Source organism: Protopterus annectens, chromosome 1.part2 (assembly GCF_019279795.1).
Source record: "Protopterus annectens isolate FY-2018-M chromosome 1.part2, PAN1.0, whole genome shotgun sequence".
Classification (NCBI taxonomy): Eukaryota; Metazoa; Chordata; order Ceratodontiformes; family Protopteridae; genus Protopterus; species Protopterus annectens.
Window position 1 is genome coordinate 546,013,573 of NC_056727.1, and position 21,946 is coordinate 546,035,518.

The 21,946-nt window shown below is 40.4% G+C and overlaps 1 long non-coding RNA gene across 1 annotated transcript in view; it reads left to right on the forward strand.

Moving 5' to 3' along the window:
- LOC122792474 overlaps positions 1–21,946 on the forward strand; it is a 148,273-nt gene that overhangs the window by 11,350 nt on the left and 114,977 nt on the right. Inside the window, exon 2 of the long non-coding RNA XR_006363317.1 lies at positions 17,602–17,676. This is a non-coding gene — a long non-coding RNA (uncharacterized LOC122792474). The remainder of the gene's footprint in view (positions 1–17,601; positions 17,677–21,946) is intronic.

Below are 21,946 nucleotides of genomic sequence, written 5' to 3' on the forward strand. Positions count from 1 at the left end.
ATCTCTGTGGTTGTTCCAGTTGTTGCATCTGTCTTAACAGATACATGCCAAAGGGGGCATTATATTCAATGACTGGCCTAATCAGGGCTGAGTAAAAGGGGGCAAGGACATCCCTAGATCTAGGCATAATACCTTTGTTTATAAGTTGTGCAGTATAGAAGGACTTTCTTACAATAATAGTCACATGTTGGGCAAAAATTAGGTCACTGTCCACATAAGTTCTCAAATCCTGAACAACTGAGTAAACCCTTTGGGGAGTATTGTCAATGTGGTAGTTCCTGAGACAGACTTCCCAAAGGATATAATAATGCATTTTTTTTTATTTAGTTTCAGACTATGATTTTGACACCAGTTATTTATTAGAGGCAAACCTTCCTGCAGGATGGCTTAAGTCATTTGTAGATTCAATGACTGCTCTTGACTTAGAGTCATCTGCAAATTTAGTCAGCCAGAGTTCTCTGGTATTGGTTTTTACTTCAGAAAAGTAGGTGCCAAGCAGGAGATGTCCCAACACAGAACCACGGGGGACTCCACTGATGAATGTTCTCTTTCTGGAGGTATCTTCCCCTATATTGATTATCTGCAGCCTATCAGTGAGCCAGCTGGAAATCCAGTGGGTGACATAGGGGTTTATTCACTGTTTATTTAGATTTTGTACTATTCCTGAGTGGGGAATTGTGTCAAAAGCTTTAAACAGGGCAAGATATGTAGTGTAAACCATTTTGCCTTAATCCATTTTTTTGGTGACCTTTTCAAAAAAATCCACCAAATTGAGTAAGCATGACCTGACCTGCCCTTGCCAAATCGAAACTGAGACGGGTTCAGTGTTTGGAGGTTCTCTGTGTCCTGATTTATTAACTTTCCATGGCTTTGCATATGAGGCTGGTCAAACTTATGGTTTTGTAATTCCCTGGGTCTGTGGAAAGTCCTCCCTTATGCAGAGGAATGACTGTAGCTGTTCTCCGTTCACTTGACACAAGATGTGTATCAAGGATGAGACCGAACAGTGTTGTTAGGAGTGTGGCTATATCATGTTTCATGCTATTTAAGATGCATCCAGTGATATTGTCAGGACTCACCTATGCAGTATTTTTAGCTTTTGATTCCACTTGTAGGGCTTGGTCTTGTGTGTTAGCTGGAAGTCAGCCAGTTTCAGGTATATCTTGAAGGACAGACGGAGGGAAGACGGGTAAAGTTAGAGCTAAATTTATCAGGCAGAAGGGTCACTATATCTTCAGCCTCAGTGTAGGTAACACCATTCATAATCAGCTCAGTGCACTGCTGCATTGTGCTTTTGAGATTATGAACATAACTGAAAAATGCCTTGTGATTGTCTTTGGCTTGGTTAGCTATTTTAGCCTCAAATATAGCATTGGTGGATTTTATTAAGTTCCTGAGTTGTTTGTTTATTTCAGTGACAAGGGCTCTAACATTCTGGGAATTAATCTTCTTACTTTTGTTGAAAATGCTTCTCCTTTTATTATAAAGCTTGTTAATATTATGGTTCCAACATGTGGGTTTGCTTTTGGGGTTTGCCTTGCACTTGTTCTGAAGGGGTACAGCTGCATCTGTTTACATGCTGGTATAATGCAGTGTGTACATTTCTGTGTATTCAGTTAAGTTAACTGGGTTTGGTGGGGATTAGAAGCTTGCCATTCTATCACTTAGGAGCAGGTAGTTGGTCTTAAAGAAATGTCTAGAGCTACAATGGGTGGAAGGGATCTCTGGTTCCAGTTTTATTTCAAAGAAGATTGTTATTATGGTCTGACCTGACAAGTGATGAAGATACAGAAGGATTGGTGAAAGATGCTCCCATATTAGCATGGACAAACCCCAAGATGTTATTCCCCCAGTGGGTATACTGACTAATTGTTCCAGGACATTCGTATTGACAAAGTCATGACTGTCTGTGCTTGTGCACTAGTGGTGGTGTAGGCTTCCCAGTCTATAGTTCAGTAATTTACATCACCTAGGAAGATGGTATTGAGTTTAATACTGCATGATTCTAGTTCCTGTAGATAGGAGTTGTGGCTTTCTTTTGTCATAGAGGGGGATTTACAGCTAGCTGATGTATAGTATGGGACCTTTCTGATGGTTAATTGGACAAGAAGAAGAAATAGTGCGTCATGCTGCTTTATCAGCTTTGATGCGAGTCTCTTATGGACTTAGATTGAGACGCCGCCACCTTTTTTTTTCCTTCCTGCTCAGTAGCTGGTCAAAAAGTGTGGAAAGTGTTAGAGCCCTATACAGCTAGAGTACTTTTTTACACCATATCTTAGTCAATACACAGATGTCAATGTCTTTCTGGGTGAGAAGCACTTATAGGGAGTGAAGTTTCTTGTTCAGGCTCCTAACATTGATCAGTAACACCTTCATAGTTTCCTTTGCTTGTTTTGTTACACTGGTAGGTACATCAGGCTGGCATTGCCTTAAAAGGGCACTATGGGCCAGACAATGTCTTTGCCAATAATATAAACCCTAGGGAGGACAGATGCAGGCCATCCCAGGTAAAGCAGTGTGGTCTGTCAATCATATCCTCCCAGAATGATAAATATAGGACACCAAATCTAAGCCAATTATTGAAGTCAATTATTTTTGGTTCATATTGTGGCATCATCCTTGCAGAAAGTAGAATGCTGCTCAGTGCTAGGCTCATACCTGCCTTAGGTACATAGTGTGAGAGCTCCATCATGTCATTCTTCATATAATCCAGGGAGGTAAACCTCAATTCATTGACACAGGCACGAACTATGACAGAGTCATACAGGCACTTGTTGGTCAAGAACTTGACTGCATGCATGATCTGACGGATCCTGGCACCAGACAAGCAGCTAACCATTACTCTTTCCTTGCTCAGCCTAGTAACAGACACATCTGTGTGTCTTACAATGGAGTCACCTATAATAAGAATGTTTGGTTGGGTGGATGCCTGCCTTACATGTTCAGCATCTGTGCCTCTGGGCCTTCTTGTGCTATGTGAGGAAGTAGGCTTAATATGCTGAGTGCACTTTGTGCCTTTGTTACTTTTCTCCTCATTGCATATATTGTTTTACTTCATTGCATGTCAAGTGTTCAGATGTTTCATACTCAGTGAGTTTGCCTAAAAATGATCCAGTTGGATAGGTGCTCTACCCCAGAAAAAACAAATTTAAATAAATAAATAATGAGGTCAGAAATCCAAACTGGCAAATTTGCAGTTAGATGTAGCTTTGTTTTTACACATTGAAAAAGTGTGCATCTATAGTGTGTGTGTGTGTGTGTGTGTGTGTGTGTGTGTGTGTGTGTGTGTGTGTGTGTGTGTGTGTGTGTGTGTGTGTGTGTGTGTGTGAGGGCTCTTCTAATATATTCCCTCTAGAATTTCCCAAATTTAAATGTCTGTCACACATGTTATATGAACCTATGAATAAAGCTCAAATATTGTCAATATACATAATACAAAACTATAACAAATGTAGCAGCCTATGCCTGACAGTGTGTTACTGGTGCAGTAAAGAAAAAACTTAAAGTTTTTATGAACAAGTGTATACCCAGCGCTGGCAAGGACATAACTGCTTTTTAGTACCACCAGCAACACCTCAGAATATCCAGGACAGTAACATTCACTCAGTCTGACAATAGGATCCAGTTAGTGATGTTACACTCAGCCCCAGCAAAGCACAGAATGTAGCGAATGACCTAAGAAATTATAAATCATCCACCACAACCAGTAGCAAGAAAACACAGGGGGTGGGCAATAGAAGTAGCAGAAAGCAAGCAGTGTACCTTTCTGTGTTATATGGTTATCCTGATACCTCGGTACTGCCCTATTTTTTACCTCCCTTACATTACAAGCATAATTTTCCAATGACAAAAGCCTAAAAAGGTTCACTTCCCCAGGAAATAAAGGCAAGAGCAGAAAAAAGAACAGTGATGTGGTCTTTGAAATAGCAACTAAGTGCTTGTCAGGGCCATTTCTGTCCATTTGGAGTTTATCCATGTGTTTCTCAAGCAGATATCAACAACAGAACATTCCACCACACTTAGTATCTGCAGATTCAGCTTATGAAAAGAGGACAAGTAGGAAGCTAGTGACAAAATATGGAGACAGCAATCAGATTTTTCTGCTCCCAAAATAAAGAAAATAAATAATTAACACAAACAACAAGCAGCTAGGTTGCTGCATGCTGTCACATAACTGCTTCTAAAGTGGCAGTGTCTGTAGTCCATATCAAAAGGAATATTTTTCAAAGACATAAGACTTGCTTCAGCCATTGAGTCCCACTTGTTGCTCATTTTTTCTCACTCACACAGGGTTAGGGTAAATAGTAGCTAAAAGGATTAAGCTATCCCTCATAGTTACACGCACCAAAAATAAACACAAACTAGTACAATTGATTCTGAATGCGAACAGTTTGTTGTACTAAAAGTTGATGAACGACTTTAGTTTACTAGTGCTACTCGTCTGACTGCTCATTGGCTGCGATTTGCGCATAATGAGTTCTGCTTTTTGGGCAAAACTGCTTTAACAAAATTCAGACCTTTGGCACATTGGAAAATAAAATAATCTGGGGCAGTGGTGGTAAATTAAGTTAGCATTTATGTATATTTTATCCCCATTTACCTTCTAGTTTATCCACTCATTTGAGAAAAGTATTTGATTTATCCTAATAATGATGTACTCTAATGCTTGAAACACCATCATCTATCCCACCACGCAAATGGAATTCAGCATCAGTTGTAATTTACTGTCTGGCCTCCATTGCCACAAGGTTCTCCTAGACTGCCCTTCAATCTTGTTTACTGCCTATGTATACAGCATTCATAGCTAAGGTGGAAGGACAAAGCTCAAAAAAATATTTCTGAATGATGCCATCTTCCCTAGAAAATGCAAGTATATGTAGAATGATGCCATCTTCCCTAGAAAATGCAAGTATATGTAGAATGATGCCATCTTCCCTAGAAAATGCAAGTATATGTCGAATGATGCCATCTTCCCTAGAAAATGCAAGATTATATAAAATGATGTAAAACCTATTTTGTAGGAAAAAATCAGGTTGGCAATGCTACCTTGTTACATTTTACTGTGATTGTAATATTGTAAAAAGTGTCTTGCGACAATCACATTATTTAAGGAAGGACACCGTGATGATTAAAAGTTTGATTTTTAAATTACCCGAAAAGCCTGTCCATAGAATCCACCTCAGGTTATCCACGTTTTATTCATGCAGAAGTGCAGCTTTTCATTTGAGACAGCAGGCTATAAATCTACTTTGTGTAGGACTTGCTGGTGCTTGACTTTGACACGCACGGTAATACATTTGATTCTCATTGACCTGTGCCAAATGAGCAGGTTACCTGGGTAACAGCCTAACTATAAGTCAACAGATTATCTCAAATAGTTTGGTCACACTGGTGATGCTGAGTCGCCCACATGTTTAATTTGCACAAAAACCCTACTGCCCCATCTCATTTCATTATGATCAGTCCAACCACTGACAATAACCACTGCACACGCCCCATCCAGCAGCAGTATAATAATACTGATGTAACCAGAAGACAGTATAACTGACTGGGGTACAATTCAGTCCCAGGAGGAGGTGCAGCAGCAATCAATAACAAAGCATAAGCAGGATACCTGCAACCAAATTAAATTATCATAAAAAAAACTTTATTTTCTTATTCTATCCTTTTTCAAAGCAACTGTCTCTCTCTGTCTCACTACTTCATATGCAAGAAACCATTAACAAAGCCAAGATATGGGCTCCGCAAATCTATCTTCTTCTAGCTCCATATTCCTGTATCAGAATCAGAAGACAAGCAGCTTTTGGTGTGATGTAAAAAGAAGCTATTACCTTTTCCCTAGCAATAAACAATCACAATGCTTCTTGTTGCAATTATTGTAGCACACAAAAGTGCTGCCAGCAATAAATATTCTACAAGGAAACAGATCCAGTACTTACTATCAATGACCACCCTTCCAGGCATGTCTAAAGGTCAGTTCCCTGTGCTTTCTCCTATTAACCTGGTGAACTTAGGCTTCCTGAGGCAATGTAGCAACTGCCTCATGTACACCAACAACCCTCTCCTCTTACCTTCAAACACTCAGACTTGCGAGAGATGCACTTATATATCCAAAATGGAAGCCATGCACTCTCCAGCCAAGACCAGAAAAGCAGTTCAAGAAGAGAAGGTCAACACTTGCACCACACCACATGGAACACATAGCCCTCCTGAACACACACCACAGCTGTCTTCACATAAAAACAAAAACCACACACCCACCTTTGCGGAGGCTCTCAATAAAAATCTACCCAAGCAGCAGAGACCTCCAAGGCAGAAATGCACTCGACCACCACAACACAACACTAATCAAAAGACACATAACTCTCCTAAACAGTGTGCCACTCAACCAAATCCCCTAAGGCAGAACAGCATGCCCAACACACTAGTCATACGTGAATCGATAGTGAGGCACACTGATGTCCCACTCACTAGGCTGAATAAGGAGACAGTAATAGTCAGCTGCCTGTCAGGTGCCAGGATCCGCCACATACCTTCAATAACAGGTACAAATATGACTCTGTCTTTGTACATGTGGGTGTGAATGACCTGAGACGTACCTTCCTGGACTACATGAAAAGAGACATGGAGGAGCTCTCGGATTATGTAGCTCAGGCGGGTATGACCCTAGCCCTGAGCAGCATCCTACCATCACCCAGAATGATACCACAATACAAGCAGAAAAATAATTGATTTCAACAACTGGCTAAGTTTCTGGTGTCATTCTAAGGGGATCCAGTATCTGTCTGCCTGGGATGACATGATTGACCGACCTTGATGTTTTTCTAGAGCTGGCATGCATCTGTCATCCTGGGCTTCTGGATACTGGCCAAGGCTCTTGCAACCCCTATAGTGCCTTTTTTAGGCAGTGTTCCAAAGACCAAATTGCCACCATAACAGCTACAAACAAATGCAATCTGAGGGTCATGCTGCTCAATGCTAGAAGTCTAAATCTCAAAATGCACTCACTCGAAACACTCCTTAAAATGGAGAACATCGACATTTGTGCTGTAGCAGACACCTGGTTTGAGGCAGCAGAAAGCACCCCTGCACTACCAGGCTATAACTCATTCCACACCTTTCAGCCCCAGAACTTGGACCGAAGCTCCAAAGGCAGTGGTGTTTCCATATTTATAAAGGATGCGCACACCTCCAAACTGGTAGCCCAACATAACACATCAGAGATACTTCAGGTGCAGCTAACATTGGGTAAGAAGGCGATTCAGGTCATAGCATGCTATAGGTCCCCAACTATGTCCCAAGACTCTCACTCCACGTTCCTAAGCACCCTGGAAAATATCAGGATCCAACCTAACACTGTCTTACTAGGCGACTTCAGCTACCCCTCCATTAACTGGGTAAACTATTCATGTACCATTACACTTGCCCAATGTTTCTTGGAGTTCATTAATTCCAATACCCTGGACCAACTCGTTCTTATCCCCACTAGAGGTAGCAACATCCTTGACCTGGTCATTACTAACATGGGCGACTGTTGCTCTACACCAATGGTCAGCTCCTTCCTGGTTAGATCCAACCACAAACTAATCACCTTGGAAATCCACATCCCTCTCACCCACCCCACCCCCCACCCCTGCAAAGGTAACCACCATGAAAAACTTCTCCAAAGCTAACTTTGGTCTCCTAAAAACAGAGGTGGCCAACTTCACAGCACCCATGCAAATGGAGAATAGTTGCGTGATCGCAGAAATATACACCAATGCACTCTATGAACATGTACACAAATGCATGGCTCTCGCCATACCCAATAGAACCAAGACACTCTTCTCCAAAAAAAGGAAGATAATCTGGTGGTCCCCTGCCATAAACAAACTCTACAACAGAAGGAGGAAACTGATGTGGAATAAGGTGAAGTCCCAAGATGGGAAAAACTCCCTTATCAGCCTCAACAAAAAGGTGAGATTCGTCATCAAATCCTCTAATGCTAGCTATGAAAACAGAATTTCAGCAGATAGTAAAGACAACCACAAGGCCTTCTATAGTTATGTAAAGAATCTCCATGGCAATACCCAGATTTGCTCTGAGCTACTGCACAATGGTACCTCTTATACCAAGCCAACAGATAGTGCCAGTATACTGGCCAACAGATTCAGTGCCAACTTTACCCCTCCCGACCAAAGGACCAATCACAATACCAGTAGATTGCCAGGCACACAGTATTACTACTGCACAGGTTAAAACAGCACTGTCCAAGGCCAAGGATACAGCTTCTATGGGACATGAAAATATCCCTGGTTGTATTCTACATGAACTATGGCGTGAACTGGCACCTCGGCTGTGTGCCCTGTTCAATCACATCCTCATCTCAGGCTTTGTCCCTACCAAATGGCACACACTGCTACAGTCATCTCTCTCCACAAAGGAGGAGCGACTGCAGACACTGGGAACTATCACCCCATTAGCCTGATGAGTCTGATATGCAAAGATATGGAACGCATCATCATGGGCCTAATAAACAACGATATAGGGAATCTCCAAACTCTGGATCCCACACAATTTGGTTTTGTGAAGGGTAGATCATGCCTGCTCAGCTTGGTTGACTTCTTTGAGTCAGTCACCAGAGATGACGATGAAGGCAAGGTGGTTCATACAGCCTACCTTGATCTGGCCAAGGCCTTTGATACCATCCCCCACTCAGGAATCATAGAAAGCCTCACTAAGCTAAACTTCAACCCCTATATCACTAGGTGGGTTGCAAACTGGCTCACAGATAGAACCCGCAGTGTGAAAGTAGCTGACTCCAACTCAGACTGCTGACTAGTCACGAGTGGAGTCCCACAGGGTTCTGTCCTGGGTCCTCTCCTATTTGGTATCTACTTCTCTGAAGTCCAGGCCAACACGAAGGGACTCTGGCTGACAAAGTTGCAGATGATTGCAAGTTGGGAGCTATTATTAACTCCCCAAGTGATGTTGACATCCTACAGAATGGCCTCACTGAAACCAACGACTGGTGTCAGAACCATGGCCTTAAGCTCAATGCCAAAAAATGTGTCATCATCCTCTTTGTGAAAAAACCTGGTTACATGAATTACCACATTGATGGTAGTCCACCAAACACAGAAGACATTATAAAAGATGTGGGAACACAGGTTGACAGCAACCTCTCTTCTGATCACCATATTGCCACTGTGGTCAGAAAGTCCTTCTATGTGGCACATCTCATTACTAAGGGTTTTGCATCCAGGAAGAAGGAGGCCGTTGTCTCCCTCTACTCTTCCCTCATTAGGCCAGTCATCAAGTACAATGTCCCATTTGGCATGTACCTCACTAGACACCTGCAACAACTGGAGAGGATGCAAAAGTACCTCACAAAGAGGATCACAGGCCTTAAACACTTGTCTGTATGGACAAACTCAAAAAACTCCAACTATTCTCTGTCGCATATCGCCTACTTAGAGGCGATCTTTGTCTGACTTGCAAAGCCTTGTTTGACCCAGCTCTGTTAGAAATGCTACATCTAAAGAAATCCCAATCCATCTTCACCACACGCTCCAGAGATCTCAGCATCATTACCACAAATAACAGAACATGCTGGAGGAGCAGGATCATAACCCAGAGACTGCCCATGCAATGGAACAGACTTCCCATACATGTCAAGCAGAGCACCTCTCTGACCCTGTTCAAGAGAAACCTTGATGAATGGGCGGGAAACAGAAAAGTCATCCCAGGGATAACTCCAGTGGCTCTACTCAACAGAGGCACTGGGGACTAAGGTCGGGTGGCACTATGCCTGGGTAATCCTATGGCTAGGCTTGTAAAGGCCCCAGGGCCATTAGCCTAGTACACAATTATGTACCTATGAACCAGCACCAGTCATCATACAAACTTTGTTGCTTAGTAAAATCAAGTCCTCACAAAATGCCTCTGTGGGGTTGAGTGTGCAGCACTGATGAATGCAGTGAAAACATGCCTGGGATAGACTGTCGTCTACAAGGGTGAGCAAGGCTATCACTTGCAAATGAGTCATGCATTGTTACTTCATAATACTGTAGCTGCAAATGAGCAGTGCATTGTTACTTCATAATACTGCAGCTGCAAATGAGTCATGCATTGTTATTTCATAATACTGTAGCTGCAAATGAGCACTGCATTGTTACTTCATAATACTGCAGCTGCAAATGAGCAGTGCATTATTATGTCATAATACTTTACACAGTATTACACTGCAGCTATGCATGGTTAAAAAATGAAATATCTCAGAAACGTAATAAGAACAAGAGAATCAGGTAACCATCTCCTTTGGCATCACTCCATCATTATCACTCACCCTCCCATCTTTCATTTATTTCAACAGAGAGTCCAAAATCATAGCACCTAAAATTTGTCAATGTGTACATGCCCTCATACTAATACCACATGGGCATCATTTACGACAATACACTGCAAAAGTAAACCTTATTTTATACCAGAAATGCATCCTTATTGCCTTGTGAAATACTGCAAAAACTGGCATGATTGTACACATCATGTGACATAAGCAGTAACTTGTCTTGAAACATATTACATGGCAGACATCATCTTCCATATATGGAGGCACAGAGAAGCCCAAACAATGCTGGAAGATACAATGATATAATCAAATGATGGGTGTAGTAACCAGGAGCAGCTGGTGATTTCAAAGCAAGGTGGGGTTACATGCAATGACTGAGAGGGTGGGCTAATTAGAATAGGGCAGGGCCATATCAGGAGTGAAGCTAACTTTATGATTATTTACCTTTTCAAAAAAAAAATCAGGGGACACAACTTGAAACCCTTTTAGGTTCATAGGTGTGTACTAGGCTAACTACCACAAGGGCCTTTTTAAGCCTAGCCATCCATCCCAAATTTCTGACAAGTTCTGGTACCCTTAATAAGTGCAGGGGCTTGGGAGATGAGAAACATTTACAAGCAGGGGCCTGGGAGATGATTATTAACAGGTTGCCTGAGTCCATTAGAGATATAGGTGTCAAGCCAAGGATGATTTTCCTGTTCCCGATCCAGTTGTCCAAGTTACACTTGAATTGGGTTATGGAGGAATTCTGCTTCACATGGATAGGGAGCCTGTTCCAGAGATGGGATAGTCTCTGGGATACATAACTAGTTATATCACAGGCAAGGTTTAAGTCTTTAGAATGGGTAATTCTGGTGCTGTTTTTTTTTTGCTAATATGTAGGAGGTCCTTCAGAGAGGGGTCTGACAATGCCCTGTATACCAGGCATAGATGTTCCTTCAAAAGACTGTAGGAGACAGAATATAGGGATAGGGCCTTGAGGCGGTCTGCATAGGACATTTTACTTACGCCCTGTATTCTTTTAATGAGGAACCTCTGTGGACGTTCCATATGTTGGATATGCCTGGCTAGGTACATGCCAAAGGGGCTATTGTACTCAATGATAGGTCTGATGAATGTCAAGTACGATGGAACAATGACTTCCTTGGACTTAGATGCCATACCTTTGTTTATAAGTTGTGCAACATAGAATGATTTCCTCACACCTGTAGACACGTGATGGTCAAAGGCTAGATTACTGTCTATGTGTGTCCCAAGTCCCTGACTACTGGGTCATCTCTAAGGGCTGTATTTTCAGTATAATATTTACCTGGGTAGGTGACTTCCCAAAGAATACTATTATGCATTTCTTGGCATTTAGTTTTAGTCTATGGCTCTGGCGTCAGTTTTCTGTCTATGTCAGCCCTACCTGGAGAACATTTGTGTCAGTGTGAGATTCAATGACAGCTCCTAATTTGCAACCATTTGCAAATTTAGTCAGCCAGAGGCCATTGACATTGACTATGACTTCAGAGAAGTAAATGCTAAAAAGGAGTTGTCCCAGGACCAATTCCTGAGGGACTCCACTTGTGACTGGCCTGTTTGTAGAGGTGGACTCCCGAATTTTAACTTCCTGGATCCTGTCTGTGAAGCCATTTGGCTATCCACCAGATGACATATGGGGTTGTACCTAACCTCTTGAGTTTGTTAACAATGCGAAAATGCCAAAAATCAACAATTTTATTTAACTATGCATGCATTTTTCGAAGACGATGTTTTATATATATATCAACAAGGACATTGTAACATTAGGCTGAATTCATTTTCAAATTACTATAGCTTTGGAGACCACCATCATAACCCTCAGACAGTGTGAATGGGTTTAACCACTGTGTAACAGAACAAATAGCAAATATGAGAAAGACAAGAGTCAGACAAAATGTGAGTTAAAATAGTTACACAACAATGCTGCCAGCTAAACCAATATACCTTTCAACAAATATAGTGTAATTTAGAGGAATCATTTCAGTTATGTTTTCCAACAACAAGTAAATAAGCAAAAAGTAACAAATTTAGTATAGCCTGAGTAGTGCAGAGGGGTGGAGCATTTATTGTGACGCAGGATACCTAGGTTTGATTAGTGGACCATTTATCTTGGGAGAAGAGAAAGGGTATTCAGCAGTGTTACATCCCTCATCTGCTGAACATGGATATCAGTCTTGCTGTAAAACATGGTGAAATACTCCAATAGTTTATGCACTGACATGGGGTGTAATGAAGGACCTATACAAAAAAAAAATGAACTGCCTGAGAATGAAGGATTGCTTTGGCACAATGGTCAGTGTAGCTTTATCCAGCTAAAGGGGAATGAATGGGTCAAAAGGTTGAGGAGGGACCAGATGGTCTGATCTGTCAGGGCTAAAAAAAAAAAAAATATATATATATATATATATATATATATATATATATAAACCTATATAAATAACACACAAAAATATAACTGAATAACTCCTAACACAGAAAGAAAGGGATTTTTGTAATATTTGATAAAACACAAAATGTTTCCAATGAGACTTAAAATGCACCGAAAATATTAAACTAAGCTCTTGGCCAAGGTAAAACAGAATAGCCAACAGTGAAGATATGAGCTGTGCAATATTTACCTATGTATGTGTTTGGTAGACTACGACACTCATAGGTAAACCATCCACACCACCACTGTTGATTACTGCCTAAGCAGTGTACTACATTTGGCTTCACTTGAAAGTCATTAACGACATTCTTGCCTTATTTTCTTTACGGAGAAAAATAAATAAAATTGATCTTAAACATTTAAAAATGACCACCTTGTTAGCTGATTGTAACTTTAACTTATAAAGCGTAATATACAAAAGAATTGTATTTGAAAATATTATTTGTGAAATAAAACTATGGCAGGTGCATAACCATGTCCAAAGCAGTCACAAAAGTCCTTGTGGGTATATATGTACAGAGTGTTGACAAATTACAGTTTTGATTTAGAAGGTAAGAGAATTTTGAAGCTCTGTATTTTGTGGTAAAACAGTGCATGAGCAGTATTGCATGCTCTCAGTGAGTGGAACCATAGGAGAAGAATAAGACTGGTATTATTGGGCAACCCTGCTTAAAAACATAAGAAAAAGAAAAAAAGAGTTAAAGGAACATGTGAAGAGGAAGCCATAAAACTTCAGCTGTTCACATACATTCCAGAGAGCTAAAGAAAAATTAATATTTTAAGCCTGTGTAGGTGCAGTCAGTTGAAATCTATCACAGCAGACATAGTACATAATCTAGGAAGTGCAGTTTATTAAAGTGTTTCCATTTAGATGGTATCTGAACTGACATGAAATGCAGGATACTGTATTTTAACACTTTAATAAACAGACAGAATATATTCATTTCATGAAAAGCAACTCTTTGACAGATCTGCAGTGAATGCATATTTTCTTGACAGAGAAATTTGTTGAAACCCCAAATGAAGAAAATCACAAAAGAAATATTTGATTCTGAAGGGCCTTCCCACAACCTCATGTGAGGGTTGTGTCCCTACTTCCCCTCCCTCTTATTAATTTTGACAAAAGGTCCCTATTGTCACAGGTTCATACTAAGCTATCAGTATGCAGACTATTACAAGCCTAGCTAATAAATAGAGGTTGGAATCAAACCTTGTACCTTGTACCTGTGAGGTAAAGATTAACCGTTACGCCAGCACTGCCCCCTACTATTATGCTAACACTGTCCTTTTGGTGCAACAACACTCAGCAAATTTGTCAACCATTTTTTTTGCCACTCGGTCAGAAAAGTGTACTTTCAATACTCTTTAACAAATAAATGTGTTGGCTCTGGGGCAGGACAGGTGCTATTCACCTACTGGAGCCGCACCATTGTAGTATCAGCCATAAGACTATGGTGACCAGCTGGCCCCTGTTCTACAGCAAGCCTCTGTCTTTGAATCAGGCAAAGAAGTGTACAGCAGAGGAGGTTACTAATGTGTATTCTGCCCAGTCAGAGCTTGCCGAATCAATTAGCACTTCCTTCATCTCTTACTATATATGATGGGGTGCTACAGGGACAGCACTGCAGCTTTTACGAATCAGTGTTACATCCCCATGGTACAGAGTAACGGAATGTGATTTAACTGGCTAACACCTTAGCATTTAGTTCAGTGTATTACTTATGAATCCTATCTTGTGCATTTTGTATGTGACATGACAAGCAAAACTACTAGATATTGCAGTTTAAATGTCAAATAAACTAACTGGCTTTCTCCTTTGTCCTCACTCAAAACAGTAATGAACCATCACTTATGTTTTTACCATTATGATGACTATAAATGAGGAGTGGAAGGTGTTGTCCATGACTAGACTCCAAACTTGCTAAAAAGACAAACACAAAAGTGAAATAAATGCATATTATAATGAAAACAAGCAATATACTCACTGCCCTAGTGAATTTCTAGTAGAAACTTCCAGTAATATTCCTAATGCTTCATTTTCTTTCTGAGAATCTGTAATAATGGCCAAATACTGAACATCTGAAATATGAAATAGCTTAAGTATCTTCCCACGTAACATATAATGCATTTCAGTAAGCTCCATGCATTAAATAGATTAGGGTCTAGCAAAGTCTCTCTGTTTAACACCAGTCATCAGAGGGCCAGGACAGCAGCATTCTGCTGACAGGACAGCATAACGTTCCTAGTCAGTGGTGGGTAGCACTGTAGCTGGTAGTAGTATGTAAAAATATGTATCCAGAAATGTCCAGCAGCAAAGTGAGGTGATTTAGGGCTTGAAATCCCTTCAACCCAGCAGACTATTGCACTTGAATGGCCATCTCTCCTCCACACTCCAGTGAAGTGGCCAATAAGATGGGGCATCAAAAGGTTTAGTTTGTCCCTAAGGTTGTCATGGTTCAGGAAAGAAGAAAGACTGAGGGAAAAATATGCTGCCTTTGCATATGATTTTATCCACTGCCACGTTACCCAACTGCTTATTTTGATCAGTGTTCTTGAAATTAATTACTGCCTTATAAGATTAATCTGATTTGAAGGCCATTCTCTTAACCCTTCCTTCTGTGACTTCTCCTTCATTTGGAAAACAGAGTCTATGGTACCACTTGCTGTGTCTACACTAAATGCTTTTTTCTGGAGTATTGACATTGTCTTAATGGTGCTTGTTTGAATTTTGCTGCTGTTTATACTGTTTTATCTTCTTTAAAACTATATGAGAAATGCTAGATGCCTGGTTAGGAAAGGCCTGTCACAGATGGTATAGCTGAGGGAAACAGATATCTGACTCAGCAACAAAAACTCGTTTCACCAAAAATGCTACATTTTTCAAAAAAGAAATAGAAAAGAAAAGGAAGAAAAAAAAACTGAAACTCAGTACTCCTGTTACTTGCTGCAGCTACTCTAAGACCACACTGAAACTCAGTACTCCTGTTACTTGCTGCAGCTACTCTAAGACCACACTGAAACTCAGTACTCCTGTTACTTGCTGCAGCTACTCTAAGACCACACTGAAACTCAGTACTCCTGTTACTTGCTGCAGCTACTCTAAGACCACACTGAAACTCAGTACTCCTGTTACTTGCTGCAGCTACTCTAAGACCACACTGAAACTCAGTACTCCTGTTACTTGCTGCAGCTACTCTAAGACCACACTGAAACGCAGTACTCCTGTTACTTGCTGCAGCTACTCTAAGACCACACTGAAACTCAGTACTCCTGTTACTTGCTGCAGCTACTCTAAGACCACACTGAAACTCAGTACTCCTGTTACTTGCTGCAGCTACTCTAAGACCACACTGAAACTCAGTACTCCTGTTACTTGCTGCAGCTACTCTAAGATCACACTGAAACTCAGTACTCCTGTTACTTGCTGCAGCTACTCTAAGACCACACTGAAACTCAGTACTCCTGTTACTTGCTGCAGCTACTCTAAGACCACACTGAAACTCAGTACTCCTGTTACTTGCTGCAGCTACTCTAAGACCACACTGAAACTCAGTACTCCTGTTACTTGCTGCAGCTACTCTAAGACCACACTGAAACTCAGTACTCCTGTTACTTGCTGCAGCTACTCTAAGACCACACTGAAACTCAGTACTCCTGTTACTTGCTGCAGCTACTCTAAGACCACACTGAAACGCAGTACTCCTGTTACTTGCTGCAGCTACTCTAAGACCACACTGAAACTCAGTACTCCTGTTACTTGCTGCAGCTACTCTAAGACCACACTGAAACTCAGTACTCCTGTTACTTGCTGCAGCTACTCTAAGACCACACTGAAACTCAGTACTCATGTTACTTGCTGCAGCTACTCTAAGACCACACTGAAACGCAGTACTCCTGTTACTTGCTGCAGCTACTCTAAGACCACACTGAAACTCAGTACTCCTGTTACTTGCTGCAGCTACTGTAAGACCACACTGAAACTCAGTACTCCTGTTACTTGCTGCAGCTACTCTAAGACCACACTGAAACTCAGTACTCCTGTTACTTGCTGCAGCTACTCTAAGACCACACTGAAACTCAGTACTCCTGTTACTTGCTGCAGCTACTCTAAGACCACACTGCTTCACACAGAAAGTTCATATTTTGTCATGGAAGCAGTCCTACTGGAAAACTGCAGTGCTGTAAAAACATAATCAAAAATTGCCCAATAAAATACATTTTTATGCCATTTTCTGTTCAGCATTACCATTCCATACCTGTGCAATATGATCATCAGAATATATCATACTACAACTGATAAAGTGCAATATTCTAAGCAATCACAATGTGAAGTCATAGTCTTGAAATACCTACTAGTATAATACTGTCTAATGTCTTCCTGTTCAATTGTGGTAGTTTACTGTGTTGTTAATATTGTAATTATTACTGTCATTCAAGCTATGTGTTCATTGTTATGTTTTGCACAGGAACCAAAGCAACTTAATTTCATTCAGCTTGCACTGCTGTGTATATCTGATCAACAGTAAAGTTTACTTGACTTTGACTTTAAATTTTTTTTATTTCAAGCAGTTGCTTAATCCTGTCCAAGATGTAAACAAACTCTGTGCTTGAATTTTTGGTAAGATGTTGATAAGCTATAAAAGCATATAAACCCTAGTCAAACCCATTAATTTAAAGGGCTTTCTGAACAGTATTTCTCTTTCCACCATTCTTTGAACTTGGGATTTTTAGGATTAAATAATTGTTGTTTGTTACCATACGTTTTAAAATATATTTGGCAGGAAATTAGACCTTATGCCCAGTAAAACTCATGTTTCAGGTGTCTACCAGGCAGAAAATGTCACGCTAGAGAACTTCAGTCAAGAAGGCTCTTGTGCCACAGCTTCAGGTGATGGTAAGTGTAAGTTGCATACCTTCATGCATGTGAAATGTTTACAGTTTACAGTTCATAGAGCCTTCTGATGCAAATGGATTATCTGGTTTTGTCTTAACACAGCATGAAAAAAGCCAGAATACACACTTTAAAAAGATGTATTTTTCCTCAGAATGCCACTGGTCTCAGATTCCCAACCCCTTTTTTATTCTGTTAGGAATTAAAGTGTCTGGCTACCCACCCCAACCCCCACCCAGAATACGTCCCTCACCTTCCTTCTCACCCATATTAGTAGATGTCAGAGTCTACCTACCCTTACTGTATCCTGGGATTGACCAATCTCCTACCTACCCTTATTATATTCTGGGATTGACCAGTCTCCTACCTACCCTTATAATATCCTGGGATTGACCAGTCTCCTGCCTACCCTTAATGCAACCTGGGACTGACCAGTCTCCTGCCTACCCTTATTCTATCCTGGGATTGACCAGTCTCCTATCTACCCTTATTCTATCCTGGAATTGATCAGAGTCTCTTACCTACCTATTGCACATTCAATGAACACTCAGTCTAATATTGATTGGAAACATACCCTACCTGACTCCCCAAGTTGTCCTAACTGTGATTATTATTTCCTTCCTAACCCATATTATCAGCTGTTAGCCTCCCCAGCTTGCTAATGATCAGACTCAAAAACTACCTCACCTCCACCAAAAGAACAGAGACCTGCCTTGCCTGACCAAACCACTGAAAAAGTAATTAGTTCTCTCCTGAAGCAGCTGACCTGCCATGATGACAGATAATGTCCTCCCATCCCCTAACCTGCATTCTTTGGGTTCCTCCCCTTGCTCCACAGAGGACTGGCCTGCTGCTGTAGATACCCAACACTATACTGTACACATTAATAAAGTACCTATTTAAATGTTTATATATGACACCACACCAGTTTAGCACTGGTCATCATATCACATTGTGTTGTCGTATCTCTCAACTTCTTATAGCATGAAATCTGGACAAAGCCATTAATAAAAGTGGGACATAGGCCCAAAAATAGGGACACTTTTGAAATATTGCTCTTACAAACTTAGAAAGTTGATAGAATAACAAGTTTTGCATTAGCATGAATTTTTCTGAAGGATATGAAGTCTGAAACTCAAATCCCTGTCATTATTTTCTAACTTCAGACTATAATGATTTGCTACTAATTTCCCAGAAAATCACAATTTTATGAAAAACAGACCAAAAATATGAAGCAAAATCTGGACATTATGCAAAAATCTGGACAGTTGAGAGGTATGAGTGGTATCCTAAGCCAAAACAAGTCTCTGCGCAAGTAATTACACCTAGCTACAATGTGACCATCCAGTAACACCACGGATACCCTTAGGGCAAGTCTCTGCAATGCCAGCAGCCATTTCTCAGGAATCATGGTCCTTATGTTTCCATTCTTTAACTACTTTGTTTTGTGAAATGTTGCTCCCTCTCTACAGGGAGAAACTGTAGCATTCCTTGTATGCTGTGTGTACTCTTTCTATATGTTTACCAAACCTCATTATTGACACATTTCTTCTGCCAGTGCTGCAGGAGTCAGTGTGTAATGATCTCAGTAGAGGGATTATCAATCACTGTTACAAGTGAAGTAACCCTCACAGAAGCCTTGCTTTTCAGACTGATGCATACATGGGATATTATGTCTCGACTAGGGTTTCATCCACTGGTGTATCCCAGGACCCAGAAAGGAGGCAAAAGCTTCATCACTCATCCCACACACCCTGACCAGTTCTTGAGTACCCATGTTACTAGATAAACTCTGGTTACCAGCAAAATGCAATTGTGCTCTCCCCCACCACCCTAACCAAAAAAAAAAAAAAACTCCTACACTCCTGCATTTGCATGATAATTTGAGTACATTATTAACAACAGTGTTAGTAATATTAGCATTTTCATCTCCTTATTACTTTTCTGCATTCCTAGATTCCACAGCAGTGAAGTTCCTTCATTTTAGTTTTCTGCATTATTTGATTCCATGGCAGTGAATTTGCATTTTGCAATGTAAAGTTACAATTAAAGTTTAAGTACTTCAACCCAAGCATTTTACAATGATTAAGAACATATCATCATACTGTCTCCGTGTAGACAAAATAAAAAAAAAGACAATTAATAAAAACATGGTCTATAGCAAAAAAAAGGCTAAATATAGAAATTAAAAATCAATACCAGAAAGAATATTAAAATACTTCAAACCTATTCCAAAAGAGTCTCTCCAGGTTATATTATATTTTTCTGAATAGTTAGTATTTCAAGGGCCTCCTAAAAGTAAGGTCTGTCTCGCGAGCCCACATCCAGGAAAGCACTGATTTCACTGAGCAGGAACTTTGGAAATTAAAACATTAATCAGAGCAGGACAACTAATAGCCCATTCCCGGCAGACATAAGCTGATGACACAGAAGATGGGGATCAGAAACTTCTTCATGTAGCCACATTGACAACACACCATTGAAAGTTGATCCAGTAGGCAGAGAGTTGGGAATCTATGCGGATAATTAACTGTCCTTTCATTACCACGTATCCACTACTGTAAAGTCTCTCTTCACTGCACAGCTTATACCTAAACATATGAAGTCCAGGTCCAGGGATGTAATCATTCCACAGTACTTCACTCGCATCAGGCTGATTGTTGAATGTAATGCCCCATTTGGTATGTACCTGTCCAAGCAGGTGTCACAACTGAAGTGAACACAATACTTTCTCAATAAACAAATCAAGGTCTTGAATCACAACAACTGTGCAGACTGTCTTACGTCCCTCTTTCTCTTCTCAGATTTATAAAGGCTACTAAAAGGTAACCCCTGCCTTACATATAGAGCCTTGGCAGACCCTGTCTTTTCAGGACTATTAAATTCACAAGCCCAGTAATATCATAAACACCTGCTCAAGGAATCTCATCTCTTTTGCAATATATATATATATATATAATGTGTGTGTGTGTCATGGAGAATGCTTCCTCTATGGAACCATCTTCCATTACACATAAATCAAACTACTTCTCTTACACTATTCAAACTTACTTTGGCTGAATGGATGGGAAACCACAAATTCATTCCCATTTTAGTGCCCATGTCCCTCATGGATAGAGGCAACAAGTAAATGTTCCAACATATTCTTGTTCTACTCCCCTCTAGGTTATTCCTATGCAGAACATAAGAGCTAAAATTTGCCATGGGGAAGTAAGGCTAGGCTTCTTTAGTTCTTCACAGATCAATTGCCTAGTAATTACATATGAACCTAACGATGACCGGGGTTCTGCAAGGCTCTGTAGGTAAGTGCCAGAATTAATAATACTGCTCTAGCCACCAAAGGCACTCAGTGCAATTCTGACAATGCAGAGCGGATCATAATGACAGACACTCATTAGCATCCTGGCTGCATAATTTTGCACTGTCTACAGGTCGGTAAAGGTAGACTCAAAGATTCCTAGCTAAAGGGTATTGAGGTAGACAAGCCCTGAAGGACTCCTACACTGTTAGTTTAATGAGTTTAAAACTTCTTATTGTTTTTTTTAATACATTGTACCTTATATTTGTTGCACATATCAATTCTGTAAAATAAGGTTTGTCTATGTCTTTGCCTTTTCTGATTTCAGTCATGACAGAAAAGTCTTCTGACCAGATGACCTATACAATTAAAAATACTAAATAAAATGTAAAAAAAAAAAAGATGTGACGATAGCTATACACAAATCATTATTTCAGGTCATCTGTAGCTGGTGGCTAATTCTGAAGTTCTTCCTGATATAAAACCACAGTGATTTGATAACAGCTGATACCCGATGCTTCAGTATCAGCTAGTTATCTAAGAACACTCTGAAGTTCTGCAACTGATGCATACATTCCATTGCCCCCACAGAAAAAAAAAATAGTCAAATAAAAATCATGGAATTCATGAACCAGCAGCATCTAGGGATTAACCAGGTTCATTTTAAGTCCATTCTGATTTAAACAACTAAAAAGCAAATTCAGGCAGTCCTCTATTATCTGATATACAATCCCATGGAAAGGAGGTTGGGGGTTGGCATAATGGTTAAAGTATTTATCTCACAAACAAGAGTTACAGGGTTTGATTTTTACTGAGGGAAATTGTCTTGGCTTAAAATGGTCCACAAGGGCAGCTAGTCTACTAATAATCTATGAACCTTATCTATGAACCTATGAAAGGTAAATCTGACTTTATCTGGAAAGGAGAGGCAGATCAGACCACAGTTAGAGTAACATTGATGATAAACACACTCAT